The sequence below is a fragment of the Haliotis rufescens genome, unplaced genomic scaffold (genome assembly GCF_023055435.1).
Source record: "Haliotis rufescens isolate VD_foot unplaced genomic scaffold, xgHalRufe1.0.p SCAF_7, whole genome shotgun sequence".
NCBI lineage: Eukaryota > Metazoa > Mollusca > Gastropoda > Lepetellida > Haliotidae > Haliotis > Haliotis rufescens.
Window position 1 is genome coordinate 19,616,928 of NW_025964361.1, and position 14,947 is coordinate 19,631,874.

The 14,947-nt window shown below is 43.3% G+C and overlaps 34 non-coding genes across 34 annotated transcripts; 23 read left to right on the forward strand and 11 right to left on the reverse strand.

Annotated features, from left to right (window-relative positions):
- The first annotated feature begins 68 nt into the window (after positions 1-68).
- Positions 69-141, forward strand: Trnav-aac. The gene has a single exon. It is a non-coding gene; the product is annotated as a tRNA-Val (tRNA).
- A 221-nt stretch (positions 142-362) lies between these two features.
- Trnav-cac lies at positions 363-435 on the forward strand. The gene has a single exon. It is a non-coding gene; the product is annotated as a tRNA-Val (tRNA).
- A 163-nt stretch (positions 436-598) lies between these two features.
- LOC124139890 lies at positions 599-818 on the reverse strand. Its single transcript, XR_006861847.2, has one exon. It is a non-coding gene; the product is annotated as a small nucleolar RNA U3 (small nucleolar RNA).
- Positions 819-1,407: 589 nt separating this feature from the next.
- Positions 1,408-1,480, forward strand: Trnav-aac. Its single transcript has one exon. It is a non-coding gene; the product is annotated as a tRNA-Val (tRNA).
- Positions 1,481-1,701: 221 nt separating this feature from the next.
- On the forward strand, positions 1,702-1,774 carry Trnav-aac. The gene has a single exon. It is a non-coding gene; the product is annotated as a tRNA-Val (tRNA).
- Positions 1,775-1,937: 163 nt separating this feature from the next.
- Positions 1,938-2,157, reverse strand: LOC124139878. The gene has a single exon (XR_006861835.2). It is a non-coding gene; the product is annotated as a small nucleolar RNA U3 (small nucleolar RNA).
- A 589-nt stretch (positions 2,158-2,746) lies between these two features.
- Trnav-aac lies at positions 2,747-2,819 on the forward strand. Its single transcript has one exon. It is a non-coding gene; the product is annotated as a tRNA-Val (tRNA).
- Positions 2,820-3,040: 221 nt separating this feature from the next.
- On the forward strand, positions 3,041-3,113 carry Trnav-cac. Its single transcript has one exon. It is a non-coding gene; the product is annotated as a tRNA-Val (tRNA).
- Positions 3,114-3,276: 163 nt separating this feature from the next.
- LOC125376347 lies at positions 3,277-3,496 on the reverse strand. Its single transcript, XR_007219206.1, has one exon. It is a non-coding gene; the product is annotated as a small nucleolar RNA U3 (small nucleolar RNA).
- Positions 3,497-4,083: 587 nt separating this feature from the next.
- Positions 4,084-4,156, forward strand: Trnav-aac. Its single transcript has one exon. It is a non-coding gene; the product is annotated as a tRNA-Val (tRNA).
- Positions 4,157-4,377: 221 nt separating this feature from the next.
- On the forward strand, positions 4,378-4,450 carry Trnav-cac. Its single transcript has one exon. It is a non-coding gene; the product is annotated as a tRNA-Val (tRNA).
- A 163-nt stretch (positions 4,451-4,613) lies between these two features.
- LOC125376334 lies at positions 4,614-4,833 on the reverse strand. The gene has a single exon (XR_007219192.1). It is a non-coding gene; the product is annotated as a small nucleolar RNA U3 (small nucleolar RNA).
- A 589-nt stretch (positions 4,834-5,422) lies between these two features.
- Trnav-aac lies at positions 5,423-5,495 on the forward strand. The gene has a single exon. It is a non-coding gene; the product is annotated as a tRNA-Val (tRNA).
- A 221-nt stretch (positions 5,496-5,716) lies between these two features.
- On the forward strand, positions 5,717-5,789 carry Trnav-cac. Its single transcript has one exon. It is a non-coding gene; the product is annotated as a tRNA-Val (tRNA).
- Positions 5,790-5,952: 163 nt separating this feature from the next.
- On the reverse strand, positions 5,953-6,172 carry LOC124139891. The gene has a single exon (XR_006861848.2). It is a non-coding gene; the product is annotated as a small nucleolar RNA U3 (small nucleolar RNA).
- A 589-nt stretch (positions 6,173-6,761) lies between these two features.
- On the forward strand, positions 6,762-6,834 carry Trnav-aac. The gene has a single exon. It is a non-coding gene; the product is annotated as a tRNA-Val (tRNA).
- A 221-nt stretch (positions 6,835-7,055) lies between these two features.
- Trnav-cac lies at positions 7,056-7,128 on the forward strand. Its single transcript has one exon. It is a non-coding gene; the product is annotated as a tRNA-Val (tRNA).
- Positions 7,129-7,291: 163 nt separating this feature from the next.
- Positions 7,292-7,511, reverse strand: LOC124139865. Its single transcript, XR_006861822.2, has one exon. It is a non-coding gene; the product is annotated as a small nucleolar RNA U3 (small nucleolar RNA).
- Positions 7,512-8,100: 589 nt separating this feature from the next.
- Positions 8,101-8,173, forward strand: Trnav-aac. The gene has a single exon. It is a non-coding gene; the product is annotated as a tRNA-Val (tRNA).
- Positions 8,174-8,394: 221 nt separating this feature from the next.
- On the forward strand, positions 8,395-8,467 carry Trnav-cac. Its single transcript has one exon. It is a non-coding gene; the product is annotated as a tRNA-Val (tRNA).
- Positions 8,468-8,630: 163 nt separating this feature from the next.
- LOC124139885 lies at positions 8,631-8,850 on the reverse strand. Its single transcript, XR_006861842.2, has one exon. It is a non-coding gene; the product is annotated as a small nucleolar RNA U3 (small nucleolar RNA).
- A 587-nt stretch (positions 8,851-9,437) lies between these two features.
- Positions 9,438-9,510, forward strand: Trnav-aac. The gene has a single exon. It is a non-coding gene; the product is annotated as a tRNA-Val (tRNA).
- Positions 9,511-9,731: 221 nt separating this feature from the next.
- Trnav-cac lies at positions 9,732-9,804 on the forward strand. The gene has a single exon. It is a non-coding gene; the product is annotated as a tRNA-Val (tRNA).
- A 163-nt stretch (positions 9,805-9,967) lies between these two features.
- Positions 9,968-10,187, reverse strand: LOC125376348. Its single transcript, XR_007219207.1, has one exon. It is a non-coding gene; the product is annotated as a small nucleolar RNA U3 (small nucleolar RNA).
- A 587-nt stretch (positions 10,188-10,774) lies between these two features.
- On the forward strand, positions 10,775-10,847 carry Trnav-aac. The gene has a single exon. It is a non-coding gene; the product is annotated as a tRNA-Val (tRNA).
- A 221-nt stretch (positions 10,848-11,068) lies between these two features.
- Trnav-cac lies at positions 11,069-11,141 on the forward strand. Its single transcript has one exon. It is a non-coding gene; the product is annotated as a tRNA-Val (tRNA).
- A 163-nt stretch (positions 11,142-11,304) lies between these two features.
- Positions 11,305-11,524, reverse strand: LOC125376349. The gene has a single exon (XR_007219208.1). It is a non-coding gene; the product is annotated as a small nucleolar RNA U3 (small nucleolar RNA).
- Positions 11,525-12,111: 587 nt separating this feature from the next.
- Trnav-aac lies at positions 12,112-12,184 on the forward strand. The gene has a single exon. It is a non-coding gene; the product is annotated as a tRNA-Val (tRNA).
- Positions 12,185-12,405: 221 nt separating this feature from the next.
- Positions 12,406-12,478, forward strand: Trnav-cac. The gene has a single exon. It is a non-coding gene; the product is annotated as a tRNA-Val (tRNA).
- Positions 12,479-12,641: 163 nt separating this feature from the next.
- Positions 12,642-12,861, reverse strand: LOC125376269. The gene has a single exon (XR_007219127.1). It is a non-coding gene; the product is annotated as a small nucleolar RNA U3 (small nucleolar RNA).
- Positions 12,862-13,450: 589 nt separating this feature from the next.
- Trnav-aac lies at positions 13,451-13,523 on the forward strand. The gene has a single exon. It is a non-coding gene; the product is annotated as a tRNA-Val (tRNA).
- A 221-nt stretch (positions 13,524-13,744) lies between these two features.
- Trnav-cac lies at positions 13,745-13,817 on the forward strand. Its single transcript has one exon. It is a non-coding gene; the product is annotated as a tRNA-Val (tRNA).
- A 163-nt stretch (positions 13,818-13,980) lies between these two features.
- Positions 13,981-14,200, reverse strand: LOC125376270. The gene has a single exon (XR_007219128.1). It is a non-coding gene; the product is annotated as a small nucleolar RNA U3 (small nucleolar RNA).
- A 587-nt stretch (positions 14,201-14,787) lies between these two features.
- Trnav-aac lies at positions 14,788-14,860 on the forward strand. Its single transcript has one exon. It is a non-coding gene; the product is annotated as a tRNA-Val (tRNA).
- Positions 14,861-14,947: the final 87 nt, after the last annotated feature.

Sequence of the window (14,947 nt, forward strand, 5' to 3'; positions counted from 1 at the left end):
AATGCCGTGAGAGAAAAGAAAACATACAATCAATGGTACACGAAAGAGATTCATGTTCCTTAACAGGTGGTTCCGTGGTGTAGTGGTTATCACGTCTGCTTAACACGCAGAAGGCCGCGAGTTCGAGCCTCGCCGGAACCTTACTTTTTGGGGGATTTCCATTATTTCATGGAATGTATACATCTCTCTTTCTCGGGGAAAAACCTACCACCAGCGAAGGGGGCTTGTTACTTCTTAATGTTTTGTTTCTTGTCGCCTTTTACACATGTACACCACCCCTCAGCAGATCCTCAACTTGCCGTGCTCTGTTAGTGTCCGTGGCAGGTATAAGTCTTTACAAACACTGCCACCAACACAGCTGAGGTTCAGTGGTGTAGTGGTTATCACGTCTGCTTCACACGCAGAAGGCCGCGAGTTCGAGCCTCGCCTGAACCTTGATGTTTTTGCTCTTCTATGAATTGTTATTTTACTTCTCTCTTGCTGGCACACACAGCGTATTGTGTTGACTGTGTCAACTGTTGATTAATTATGAAGTCACGCACAAAGTGTCTATATGAAGTGGCTAATCGACATTTACTTGGAAAAATAGATAAGCCAAACCACTCAGAATGCCTCTCTTCCCTCCATCTCTGCCACATGTGACTGAGAGGAACGGTCATCAATAACCAGAGTTACTAGCCTGAGCTGGCACTCACCCTGGTTCGCTTCGCGCTCAGAAAGAGAGGCTGTCTATCGTCCTCGTGGTTTTGTAGACTGTCAGTTTTACCTGAAGTCATGGCGATGCATACTATAGAAATGATCCCTAAAAGTATGATCTTAACTAACATATGGCGGAATTTGTACCTACTTCTTTTCAAAAGGCACGCCAGTGTGCTATGCAACATCATGTAACATTCCTGCTAAATCTTTTGAAAAATCTTCATCAGGTCAATCAGTTACAGACATCGCCACCTCTGTGTACTTAGGATTCATTCCACGTTTGTGATTTACGAAAAAAACATAGAGAGTACAGATAATGTCAACAGCTGAAGTGGTTTGTACAATGTATATTGTTTGGTGATTACATCGTGGCAATGGTTATCTCCCATTGACCGTGATTTAGACTGTATGGCTGCTCCTGTGTAAACTGTCCAGTTGAGAGAAGTTGGTGGGATGTTTGTGAGATAAGACATCAATATACATGGTGTTAACTGTCTAGTTGAGAGAAGCTGGTGGGAAAATTGTGAGATAAGACATCATTACACCTTAATTAGCCCCCTGATCGTGATCCAATACGTTTCCAGTCATGTTTCAATGATACAAAGTCCTGATATTGGAAATGATGGAACCAGTAAGAGGAAATGCCGTGAGAGAAAAGAAAACATACAATCAATGGTACACGAAAGAGATTCATGTTTCTTAACAGGTGGTTCCGTGGTGTAGTGGTTATCACGTCTGCTTAACACGCAGAAGGCCGCGAGTTCGAGCCTCGCCGGAACCTTACTTTTTGGGGGATTTCCATTATTTCATGGAATGTATACATCTCTCTTTCTCGGGTAAAAACCTACCACCAGCGAAGGGGGCTTGTTACTTCTTAATGTTTTGTTTCTTGTCGCCTTTTACACATGTACACCACCCCTCAGCAGATCCTCAACTTGCCGTGCTCTGTTAGTGTCCGTGGCAGGTATAAGTCTTTACAAACACTGCCACCAACACAGCTGAGGTTCAGTGGTGTAGTGGTTATCACGTCTGCTTCACACGCAGAAGGCCGCGAGTTCGAGCCTCGCCTGAACCTTGATGTTTTTGCTCTTCTATGAATTGTTATTTTACTTCTCTCTTGCTGGCACACACAGCGTATTGTGTTGACTGTGTCCACTGTTGATTAATTATGAAGTCACGCACAAAGTGTCTATATGAAGTGGCTAATCGACATTTACTTGGAAAAATAGATAAGCCAAACCACTCAGAATGCCTCTCTTCCCTCCATCTCTGCCACATGTGACTGAGAGGAACGGTCATCAATAACCAGAGTTACTAGCCTGAGCTGGCACTCACCCTGGTTCGCTTCGCGCTCAGAAAGAGAGGCTGTCTATCGTCCTCGTGGTTTGGTAGACTGTCAGTTTTACCTGAAGTCATGGCGATGCATACTATAGAAATGATCCCTAAAAGTATGATCTTAACTAACATATGGCGGAATTTGTACCTACTTCTTTTCAAAAGGCACGCCAGTGTGGTATGCAACATCATGTAACATTCCTGCTAAATCTTTTGAAAAATCTTCATCAGGTCAATCAGTTACAGACATCGCCACCTCTGTGTACTTAGGATTCATTCCACGTTTGTGATTTACGAAAAAAACATAGAGAGTACAGATAATGTCAACAGCTGAAGTGGTTTGTACAATGTATATTGTTTGGTGATTACATCGTGGCAATGGTTATCTCCCATTGACCGTGATTTAGACTGTATGGCTGCTCCTGTGTAAACTGTCCAGTTGAGAGAAGTTGGTGGGATGTTTGTGAGATAAGACATCAATATACATGGTGTTAACTGTCTAGTTGAGAGAAGCTGGTGGGAAAATTGTGAGATAAGACATCATTACACCTTAATTAGCCCCCTGATCGTGATCCAATACGTTTCCAGTCATGTTTCAATGATACAAAGTCCTGATATTGGAAATGATGGAACCAGTAAGAGGAAATGCCGTGAGAGAAAAGAAAACATACAATCAATGGTACACGAAAGAGATTCATGTTTCTTAACAGGTGGTTCCGTGGTGTAGTGGTTATCACGTCTGCTTAACACGCAGAAGGCCGCGAGTTCGAGCCTCGCCGGAACCTTACTTTTTGGGGGATTGCCATTATTTCATGGAATGTATACATCTCTCTTTCTCGGGTAAAAACCTACCACCAGCGAAGGGGGCTTGTTACTTCTTAATGTTTTGTTTCTTGTCGCCTTTTACACATGTACACCACCCCTCAGCAGATCCTCAACTTGCCGTGCTCTGTTAGTGTCCGTGGCAGGTATAAGTCTTTACAAACACTGCCACCAACACAGCTGAGGTTCAGTGGTGTAGTGGTTATCACGTCTGCTTCACACGCAGAAGGCCGCGAGTTCGAGCCTCGCCTGAACCTTGATGTTTTTGCTCTTCTATGAATTGTTATTTTACTTCTCTCTTGCTGGCACACACAGCGTATTGTGTTGACTGTGTCCACTGTTGATTAATTATGAAGTCACGCACAAAGTGTCTATATGAAGTGGCTAATCGACATTTACTTGGAAAAATAGATAAGCCAAACCACTCAGAATGCCTCTCTTCCCTCCATCTCTGCCACATGTGACTGAGAGGAACGGTCATCAATAACCAGAGTTACTAGCCTGAGCTGGCACTCACCCTGGTTCGCTTCGCGCTCAGAAAGAGAGGCTGTCTATCGTCCTCGTGGTTTGGTAGACTGTCAGTTTTACCTGAAGTCATGGCGATGCATACTATAGAAATGATCCCTAAAAGTATGATCTTAACTAACATATGGCGGAATTTGTACCTACTTCTTTTCAAAAGGCACGCCAGTGTGGTATGCAACATCATGTAACATTCCTGCTAAATCTTTTGAAAAATCTTCATCAGGTCAATCAGTTACAGACATCGCCACCTCTGTGTACTTAGGATTCATTCCACGTTTGTGATTTGCGAAAAAACCAGAGAGTACAGATAATGTCAACAGCTGAAGTGGTTTGTACAATGTATATTGTTTGGTGATTACATCGTGGCAGTGGTTATCTCCCATTGACCGTGATTGAGACTGTATGGCTGCTCCTGTGTAAACTGTCCAGTTGAGAGAAGTTGGTGGGATGTTTGTGAGATAAGACATCAATATACATGGTGTTAACTGTCTAGTTGAGAGAAGCTGGTGGGAAAATTGTGAGATAAGACATCATTACACCTTAATTAGCCCCCTGATCGTGATCCAATACGTTTCCAGTCATGTTTCAATGATACAAAGTCCTGATATTGGAAATGATGGAACCAGTAAGAGGAAATGCCGTGAGAGAAAAGAAAACATACAATCAATGGTACACGAAAGAGATTCATGTTCCTTTACAGGTGGTTCCGTGGTGTAGTGGTTATCACGTCTGCTTAACACGCAGAAGGCCGCGAGTTCGAGCCTCGCCGGAACCTTACTTTTTGGGGGATTTCCATTATTTCATGGAATGTATACATCTCTCTTTCTCGGGTAAAAACCTACCACCAGCGAAGGGGGCTTGTTACTTCTTAATGTTTTGTTTCTTGTCGCCTTTTACACATGTACACCACCCCTCAGCAGATCCTCAACTTGCCGTGCTCTGTTAGTGTCCGTGGCAGGTATAAGTCTTTACAAACACTGCCACCAACACAGCTGAGGTTCAGTGGTGTAGTGGTTATCACGTCTGCTTCACACGCAGAAGGCCGCGAGTTCGAGCCTCGCCTGAACCTTGATGTTTTTGCTCTTCTATGAATTGTTATTTTACTTCTCTCTTGCTGGCACACACAGCGTATTGTGTTGACTGTGTCCACTGTTGATTAATTATGAAGTCACGCACAAAGTGTCTATATGAAGTGGCTAATCGACATTTACTTGGAAAAATAGATAAGCCAAACCACTCAGAATGCCTCTCTTCCCTCCATCTCTGCCACATGTGACTGAGAGGAACGGTCATCAATAACCAGAGTTACTAGCCTGAGCTGGCACTCACCCTGGTTCGCTTCGCGCTCAGAAAGAGAGGCTGTCTATCGTCCTCGTGGTTTGGTAGACTATCAGTTTTACCTGAAGTCATGGCGATGCATACTATAGAAATGATCCCTAAAAGTATGATCTTAACTAACATATGGCGGAATTTGAACCTACTTCTTTTCAAAAGGCACGCCAGTGTGGTATGCAACATCATGTAACATTCCTGCTAAATCTTTTGAAAAATCTTCATCAGGTCAATCAGTTACAGACATCGCCACCTCTGTGTACTTAGGATTCATTCCACGTTTGTGATTTACGAAAAAAACATAGAGAGTACAGATAATGTCAACAGCTGAAGTGGTTTGTACAATGTATATTGTTTGGTGATTACATCGTGGCAATGGTTATCTCCCATTGACCGTGATTTAGACTGTATGGCTGCTCCTGTGTAAACTGTCCAGTTGAGAGAAGTTGGTGGGATGTTTGTGAGATAAGACATCAATATACATGGTGTTAACTGTCTAGTTGAGAGAAGCTGGTGGGAAAATTGTGAGATAAGACATCATTACACCTTAATTAGCCCCCTGATCGTGATCCAATACGTTTCCAGTCATGTTTCAATGATACAAAGTCCTGATATTGGAAATGATGGAACCAGTAAGAGGAAATGCCGTGAGAGAAAAGAAAACATACAATCAATGGTACACGAAAGAGATTCATGTTCCTTTACAGGTGGTTCCGTGGTGTAGTGGTTATCACGTCTGCTTAACACGCAGAAGGCCGCGAGTTCGAGCCTCGCCGGAACCTTACTTTTTGGGGGATTTCCATTATTTCATGGAATGTATACATCTCTCTTTCTCGGGTAAAAACCTACCACCAGCGAAGGGGGCTTGTTACTTCTTAATGTTTTGTTTCTTGTCGCCTTTTACACATGTACACCACCCCTCAGCAGATCCTCAACTTGCCGTGCTCTGTTAGTGTCCGTGGCAGGTATAAGTCTTTACAAACACTGCCACCAACACAGCTGAGGTTCAGTGGTGTAGTGGTTATCACGTCTGCTTCACACGCAGAAGGCCGCGAGTTCGAGCCTCGCCTGAACCTTGATGTTTTTGCTCTTCTATGAATTGTTATTTTACTTCTCTCTTGCTGGCACACACAGCGTATTGTGTTGACTGTGTCCACTGTTGATTAATTATGAAGTCACGCACAAAGTGTCTATATGAAGTGGCTAATCGACATTTACTTGGAAAAATAGATAAGCCAAACCACTCAGAATGCCTCTCTTCCCTCCATCTCTGCCACATGTGACTGAGAGGAACGGTCATCAATAACCAGAGTTACTAGCCTGAGCTGGCACTCACCCTGGTTCGCTTCGCGCTCAGAAAGAGAGGCTGTCTATCGTCCTCGTGGTTTGGTAGACTATCAGTTTTACCTGAAGTCATGGCGATGCATACTATAGAAATGATCCCTAAAAGTATGATCTTAACTAACATATGGCGGAATTTGTACCTACTTCTTTTCAAAAGGCACGCCAGTGTGGTATGCAACATCATGTAACATTCCTGCTAAATCTTTTGAAAAATCTTCATCAGGTCAATCAGTTACAGACATCGCCACCTCTGTGTACTTAGGATTCATTCCACGTTTGTGATTTACGAAAAAAACATAGAGAGTACAGATAATGTCAACAGCTGAAGTGGTTTGTACAATGTATATTGTTTGGTGATTACATCGTGGCAATGGTTATCTCCCATTGACCGTGATTTAGACTGTATGGCTGCTCCTGTGTAAACTGTCCAGTTGAGAGAAGTTGGTGGGATGTTTGTGAGATAAGACATCAATATACATGGTGTTAACTGTCTAGTTGAGAGAAGCTGGTGGGAAAATTGTGAGATAAGACATCATTACACCTTAATTAGCCCCCTGATCGTGATCCAATACGTTTCCAGTCATGTTTCAATGATACAAAGTCCTGATATTGGAAATGATGGAACCAGTAAGAGGAAATGCCGTGAGAGAAAAGAAAACATACAATCAATGGTACACGAAAGAGATTCATGTTCCTTTACAGGTGGTTCCGTGGTGTAGTGGTTATCACGTCTGCTTAACACGCAGAAGGCCGCGAGTTCGAGCCTCGCCGGAACCTTACTTTTTGGGGGATTTCCATTATTTCATGGAATGTATACATCTCTCTTTCTCGGGTAAAAACCTACCACCAGCGAAGGGGGCTTGTTACTTCTTAATGTTTTGTTTCTTGTCGCCTTTTACACATGTACACCACCCCTCAGCAGATCCTCAACTTGCCGTGCTCTGTTAGTGTCTGTGGCAGGTATAAGTCTTTACAAACACTGCCACCAACACAGCTGAGGTTCAGTGGTGTAGTGGTTATCACGTCTGCTTCACACGCAGAAGGCCGCGAGTTCGAGCCTCGCCTGAACCTTGATGTTTTTGCTCTTCTATGAATTGTTATTTTACTTCTCTCTTGCTGGCACACACAGCGTATTGTGTTGACTGTGTCCACTGTTGATTAATTATGAAGTCACGCACAAAGTGTCTATATGAAGTGGCTAATCGACATTTACTTGGAAAAATAGATAAGCCAAACCACTCAGAATGCCTCTCTTCCCTCCATCTCTGCCACATGTGACTGAGAGGAACGGTCATCAATAACCAGAGTTACTAGCCTGAGCTGGCACTCACCCTGGTTCGCTTCGCGCTCAGAAAGAGAGGCTGTCTATCGTCCTCGTGGTTTGGTAGACTGTCAGTTTTACCTGAAGTCATGGCGATGCATACTATAGAAATGATCCCTAAAAGTATGACCTTAACTAACATATGGCGGAATTTGTACCTACTTCTTTTCAAAAGGCACGCCAGTGTGGTATGCAACATCATGTAACATTCCTGCTAAATCTTTTGAAAAATCTTCATCAGGTCAATCAGTTACAGACATCGCCACCTCTGTGTACTTAGGATTCATTCCACGTTTGTGATTTACGAAAAAAACATAGAGAGTACAGATAATGTCAACAGCTGAAGTGGTTTGTACAATGTATATTGTTTGGTGATTACATCGTGGCAATGGTTATCTCCCATTGACCGTGATTTAGACTGTATGGCTGCTCCTGTGTAAACTGTCCAGTTGAGAGAAGTTGGTGGGATGTTTGTGAGATAAGACATCAATATACATGGTGTTAACTGTCTAGTTGAGAGAAGCTGGTGGGAAGTTTGTGAGATAAGACATCATTACACCTTAATTAGCCCCCTGATCGTGATCCAATACGTTTCCAGTCATGTTTCAATGATACAAAGTCCTGATATTGGAAATGATGGAACCAGTAAGAGGAAATGCCGTGAGAGAAAAGAAAACATACAATCAATGGTACACGAAAGAGATTCATGTTTCTTAACAGGTGGTTCCGTGGTGTAGTGGTTATCACGTCTGCTTAACACGCAGAAGGCCGCGAGTTCGAGCCTCGCCGGAACCTTACTTTTTGGGGGATTTCCATTATTTCATGGAATGTATACATCTCTCTTTCTCGGGTAAAAACCTACCACCAGCGAAGGGGGCTTGTTACTTCTTAATGTTTTGTTTCTTGTCGCCTTTTACACATGTACACCACCCCTCAGCAGATCCTCAACTTGCCGTGCTCTGTTAGTGTCCGTGGCAGGTATAAGTCTTTACAAACACTGCCACCAACACAGCTGAGGTTCAGTGGTGTAGTGGTTATCACGTCTGCTTCACACGCAGAAGGCCGCGAGTTCGAGCCTCGCCTGAACCTTGATGTTTTTGCTCTTCTATGAATTGTTATTTTACTTCTCTCTTGCTGGCACACACAGCGTATTGTGTTGACTGTGTCCACTGTTGATTAATTATGAAGTCACGCACAAAGTGTCTATATGAAGTGGCTAATCGACATTTACTTGGAAAAATAGATAAGCCAAACCACTCAGAATGCCTCTCTTCCCTCCATCTCTGCCACATGTGACTGAGAGGAACGGTCATCAATAACCAGAGTTACTAGCCTGAGCTGGCACTCACCCTGGTTCGCTTCGCGCTCAGAAAGAGAGGCTGTCTATCGTCCTCGTGGTTTGGTAGACTGTCAGTTTTACCTGAAGTCATGGCGATGCATACTATAGAAATGATCCCTAAAAGTATGATCTTAACTAACATATGGCGGAATTTGTACCTACTTCTTTTCAAAAGGCACGCCAGTGTGCTATGCAACATCATGTAACATTCCTGCTAAATCTTTTGAAAAATCTTCATCAGGTCAATCAGTTACAGACATCGCCACCTCTGTGTACTTAGGATTCATTCCACGTTTGTGATTTGCGAAAAAACCAGAGAGTACAGATAATGTCAACAGCTGAAGTGGTTTGTACAATGTATATTGTTTGGTGATTACATCGTGGCAGTGGTTATCTCCCATTGACCGTGATTGAGACTGTATGGCTGCTCCTGTGTAAACTGTCCAGTTGAGAGAAGTTGGTGGGATGTTTGTGAGATAAGACATCAATATACATGGTGTTAACTGTCTAGTTGAGAGAAGCTGGTGGGAAAATTGTGAGATAAGACATCATTACACCTTAATTAGCCCCCTGATCGTGATCCAATACGTTTCCAGTCATGTTTCAATGATACAAAGTCCTGATATTGGAAATGATGGAACCAGTAAGAGGAAATGCCGTGAGAGAAAAGAAAACATACAATCAATGGTACACGAAAGAGATTCATGTTCCTTTACAGGTGGTTCCGTGGTGTAGTGGTTATCACGTCTGCTTAACACGCAGAAGGCCGCGAGTTCGAGCCTCGCCGGAACCTTACTTTTTGGGGGATTTCCATTATTTCATGGAATGTATACATCTCTCTTTCTCGGGTAAAAACCTACCACCAGCGAAGGGGGCTTGTTACTTCTTAATGTTTTGTTTCTTGTCGCCTTTTACACATGTACACCACCCCTCAGCAGATCCTCAACTTGCCGTGCTCTGTTAGTGTCCGTGGCAGGTATAAGTCTTTACAAACACTGCCACCAACACAGCTGAGGTTCAGTGGTGTAGTGGTTATCACGTCTGCTTCACACGCAGAAGGCTGCGAGTTCGAGCCTCCCCTGAACCTTGATGTTTTTGCTCTTCTATGAATTGTTATTTTACTTCTCTCTTGCTGGCACACACAGCGTATTGTGTTGACTGTGTCCACTGTTGATTAATTATGAAGTCACGCACAAAGTGTCTATATGAAGTGGCTAATCGACATTTACTTGGAAAAATAGATAAGCCAAACCACTCAGAATGCCTCTCTTCCCTCCATCTCTGCCACATGTGACTGAGAGGAACGGTCATCAATAACCAGAGTTACTAGCCTGAGCTGGCACTCACCCTGGTTCGCTTCGCGCTCAGAAAGAGAGGCTGTCTATCGTCCTCGTGGTTTGGTAGACTGTCAGTTTTACCTGAAGTCATGGCGATGCATACTATAGAAATGATCCCTAAAAGTATGATCTTAACTAACATATGGCGGAATTTGTACCTACTTCTTTTCAAAAGGCACGCCAGTGTGCTATGCAACATCATGTAACATTCCTGCTAAATCTTTTGAAAAATCTTCATCAGGTCAATCAGTTACAGACATCGCCACCTCTGTGTACTTAGGATTCATTCCACGTTTGTGATTTGCGAAAAAACCAGAGAGTACAGATAATGTCAACAGCTGAAGTGGTTTGTACAATGTATATTGTTTGGTGATTACATCGTGGCAGTGGTTATCTCCCATTGACCGTGATTGAGACTGTATGGCTGCTCCTGTGTAAACTGTCCAGTTGAGAGAAGTTGGTGGGATGTTTGTGAGATAAGACATCAATATACATGGTGTTAACTGTCTAGTTGAGAGAAGCTGGTGGGAAAATTGTGAGATAAGACATCATTACACCTTAATTAGCCCCCTGATCGTGATCCAATACGTTTCCAGTCATGTTTCAATGATACAAAGTCCTGATATTGGAAATGATGGAACCAGTAAGAGGAAATGCCGTGAGAGAAAAGAAAACATACAATCAATGGTACACGAAAGAGATTCATGTTCCTTTACAGGTGGTTCCGTGGTGTAGTGGTTATCACGTCTGCTTAACACGCAGAAGGCCGCGAGTTCGAGCCTCGCCGGAACCTTACTTTTTGGGGGATTTCCATTATTTCATGGAATGTATACATCTCTCTTTCTCGGGTAAAAACCTACCACCAGCGAAGGGGGCTTGTTACTTCTTAATGTTTTGTTTCTTGTCGCCTTTTACACATGTACACCACCCCTCAGCAGATCCTCAACTTGCCGTGCTCTGTTAGTGTCCGTGGCAGGTATAAGTCTTTACAAACACTGCCACCAACACAGCTGAGGTTCAGTGGTGTAGTGGTTATCACGTCTGCTTCACACGCAGAAGGCTGCGAGTTCGAGCCTCGCCTGAACCTTGATGTTTTTGCTCTTCTATGAATTGTTATTTTACTTCTCTCTTGCTGGCACACACAGCGTATTGTGTTGACTGTGTCCACTGTTGATTAATTATGAAGTCACGCACAAAGTGTCTATATGAAGTGGCTAATCGACATTTACTTGGAAAAATAGATAAGCCAAACCACTCAGAATGCCTCTCTTCCCTCCATCTCTGCCACATGTGACTGAGAGGAACGGTCATCAATAACCAGAGTTACTAGCCTGAGCTGGCACTCACCCTGGTTCGCTTCGCGCTCAGAAAGAGAGGCTGTCTATCGTCCTCGTGGTTTGGTAGACTGTCAGTTTTACCTGAAGTCATGGCGATGCATACTATAGAAATGATCCCTAAAAGTATGATCTTAACTAACATATGGCGGAATTTGTACCTACTTCTTTTCAAAAGGCACGCCAGTGTGCTATGCAACATCATGTAACATTCCTGCTAAATCTTTTGAAAAATCTTCATCAGGTCAATCAGTTACAGACATCGCCACCTCTGTGTACTTAGGATTCATTCCACGTTTGTGATTTGCGAAAAAACCAGAGAGTACAGATAATGTCAACAGCTGAAGTGGTTTGTACAATGTATATTGTTTGGTGATTACATCGTGGCAGTGGTTATCTCCCATTGACCGTGATTGAGACTGTATGGCTGCTCCTGTGTAAACTGTCCAGTTGAGAGAAGTTGGTGGGATGTTTGTGAGATAAGACATCAATATACATGGTGTTAACTGTCTAGTTGAGAGAAGCTGGTGGGAAAATTGTGAGATAAGACATCATTACACCTTAATTAGCCCCCTGATCGTGATCCAATACGTTTCCAGTCATGTTTCAATGATACAAAGTCCTGATATTGGAAATGATGGAACCAGTAAGAGGAAATGCCGTGAGAGAAAAGAAAACATACAATCAATGGTACACGAAAGAGATTCATGTTCGTTTACAGGTGGTTCCGTGGTGTAGTGGTTATCACGTCTGCTTAACACGCAGAAGGCCGCGAGTTCGAGCCTCGCCGGAACCTTACTTTTTGGGGGATTTCCATTATTTCATGGAATGTATACATCTCTCTTTCTCGGGTAAAAACCTACCACCAGCGAAGGGGGCTTGTTACTTCTTAATGTTTTGTTTCTTGTCGCCTTTTACACATGTACACCACCCCTCAGCAGATCCTCAACTTGCCGTGCTCTGTTAGTGTCCGTGGCAGGTATAAGTCTTTACAAACACTGCCACCAACACAGCTGAGGTTCAGTGGTGTAGTGGTTATCACGTCTGCTTCACACGCAGAAGGCTGCGAGTTCGAGCCTCGCCTGAACCTTGATGTTTTTGCTCTTCTATGAATTGTTATTTTACTTCTCTCTTGCTGGCACACACAGCGTATTGTGTTGACTGTGTCCACTGTTGATTAATTATGAAGTCACGCACAAAGTGTCTATATGAAGTGGTTAATCGACATTTACTTGGAAAAATAGATAAGCCAAACCACTCAGAATGCCTCTCTTCCCTCCATCTCTGCCACATGTGACTGAGAGGAACGGTCATCAATAACCAGAGTTACTAGCCTGAGCTGGCACTCACCCTGGTTCGCTTCGCGCTCAGAAAGAGAGGCTGTCTATCGTCCTCGTGGTTTGGTAGACTGTCAGTTTTACCTGAAGTCATGGCGATGCATACTATAGAAATGATCCCTAAAAGTATGATCTTAACTAACATATGGCGGAATTTGTACCTACTTCTTTTCAAAAGGCACGCCAGTGTGGTATGCAACATCATGTAACATTCCTGCTAAATCTTTTGAAAAATCTTCATCAGGTCAATCAGTTACAGACATCGCCACCTCTGTGTACTTAGGATTCATTCCACGTATGTGATTTACGAAAAAAACATAGAGAGTACAGATAATGTCAACAGCTGAAGTGGTTTGTACAATGTATATTGTTTGGTGCTTACATCGTGGCAGTGGTTATCTCCCATTGACCGTGATTGAGACTGTATGGCTGCTCCTGTGTAAACTGTCCAGTTGAGAGAAGTTGGTGGGATGTTTGTGAGATAAGACATCAATATACATGGTGTTAACTGTCTAGTTGAGAGAAGCTGGTGGGAAAATTGTGAGATAAGACATCATTACACCTTAATTAGCCCCCTGATCGTGATCCAATACGTTTCCAGTCATGTTTCAATGATACAAAGTCCTGATATTGGAAATGATGGAACCAGTAAGAGGAAATGCCGTGAGAGAAAAGAAAACATACAATCAATGGTACACGAAAGAGATTCATGTTCCTTAACAGGTGGTTCCGTGGTGTAGTGGTTATCACGTCTGCTTAACACGCAGAAGGCCGCGAGTTCGAGCCTCGCCGGAACCTTACTTTTTGGGGGATTTCCATTATTTCATGGAATGTATACATCTCTCTTTCTCGGGGAAAAACCTACCACCAGCGAAGGGGGCTTGTTACTTCTTAATGTTTTGTTTCTTGTCGCCTTTTACACATGTACACCACCCCTCAGCAGATCCTCAACTTGCCGTGCTCTGTTAGTGTCCGTGGCAGGTATAAGTCTTTACAAACACTGCCACCAACACAGCTGAGGTTCAGTGGTGTAGTGGTTATCACGTCTGCTTCACACGCAGAAGGCCGCGAGTTCGAGCCTCGCCTGAACCTTGATGTTTTTGCTCTTCTATGAATTGTTATTTTACTTCTCTCTTGCTGAAACACACAGCGTATTGTGTTGACTGTGTCAACTGTTGATTAATTATGAAGTCACGCACAAAGTGTCTATATGAAGTGGCTAATCGACATTTACTTGGAAAAATAGATAAGCCAAACCACTCAGAATGCCTCTCTTCCCTCCATCTCTGCCACATGTGACTGAGAGGAACGGTCATCAATAACCAGAGTTACTAGCCTGAGCTGGCACTCACCCTGGTTCGCTTCGCGCTCAGAAAGAGAGGCTGTCTATCGTCCTCGTGGTTTGGTAGACTGTCAGTTTTACCTGAAGTCATGGCGATGCATACTATAGAAATGATCCCTAAAAGTATGATCTTAACTAACATATGGCGGAATTTGTACCTACTTCTTTTCAAAAGGCACGCCAGTGTGCTATGCAACATCATGTAACATTCCTGCTAAATCTTTTGAAAAATCTTCATCAGGTCAATCAGTTACAGACATCGCCACCTCTGTGTACTTAGGATTCATTCCACGTTTGTGATTTGCGAAAAAACCAGAGAGTACAGATAATGTCAACAGCTGAAGTGGTTTGTACAATGTATATTGTTTGGTGATTACATCGTGGCAGTGGTTATCTCCCATTGACCGTGATTGAGACTGTATGGCTGCTCCTGTGTAAACTGTCCAGTTGAGAGAAGTTGGTGGGATGTTTGTGAGATAAGACATCAATATACATGGTGTTAACTGTCTAGTTGAGAGAAGCTGGTGGGAAAATTGTGAGATAAGACATCATTACACCTTAATTAGCCCCCTGATCGTGATCCAATACGTTTCCAGTCATGTTTCAATGATACAAAGTCCTGATATTGGAAATGATGGAACCAGTAAGAGGAAATGCCGTGAGAGAAAAGAAAACATACAATCAATGGTACACGAAAGAGATTCATGTTCCTTTACAGGTGGTTCCGTGGTGTAGTGGTTATCACGTCTGCTTAACACGCAGAAGGCCGCGAGTTCGAGCCTCGCCGGAACCTTACTTTTTGGGGGATTTCCATTATTTCATGGAATGTATACATCTCTCTTTCTCGGGTAAAAACCTACCACCAGCGAAGGGGGCTTGT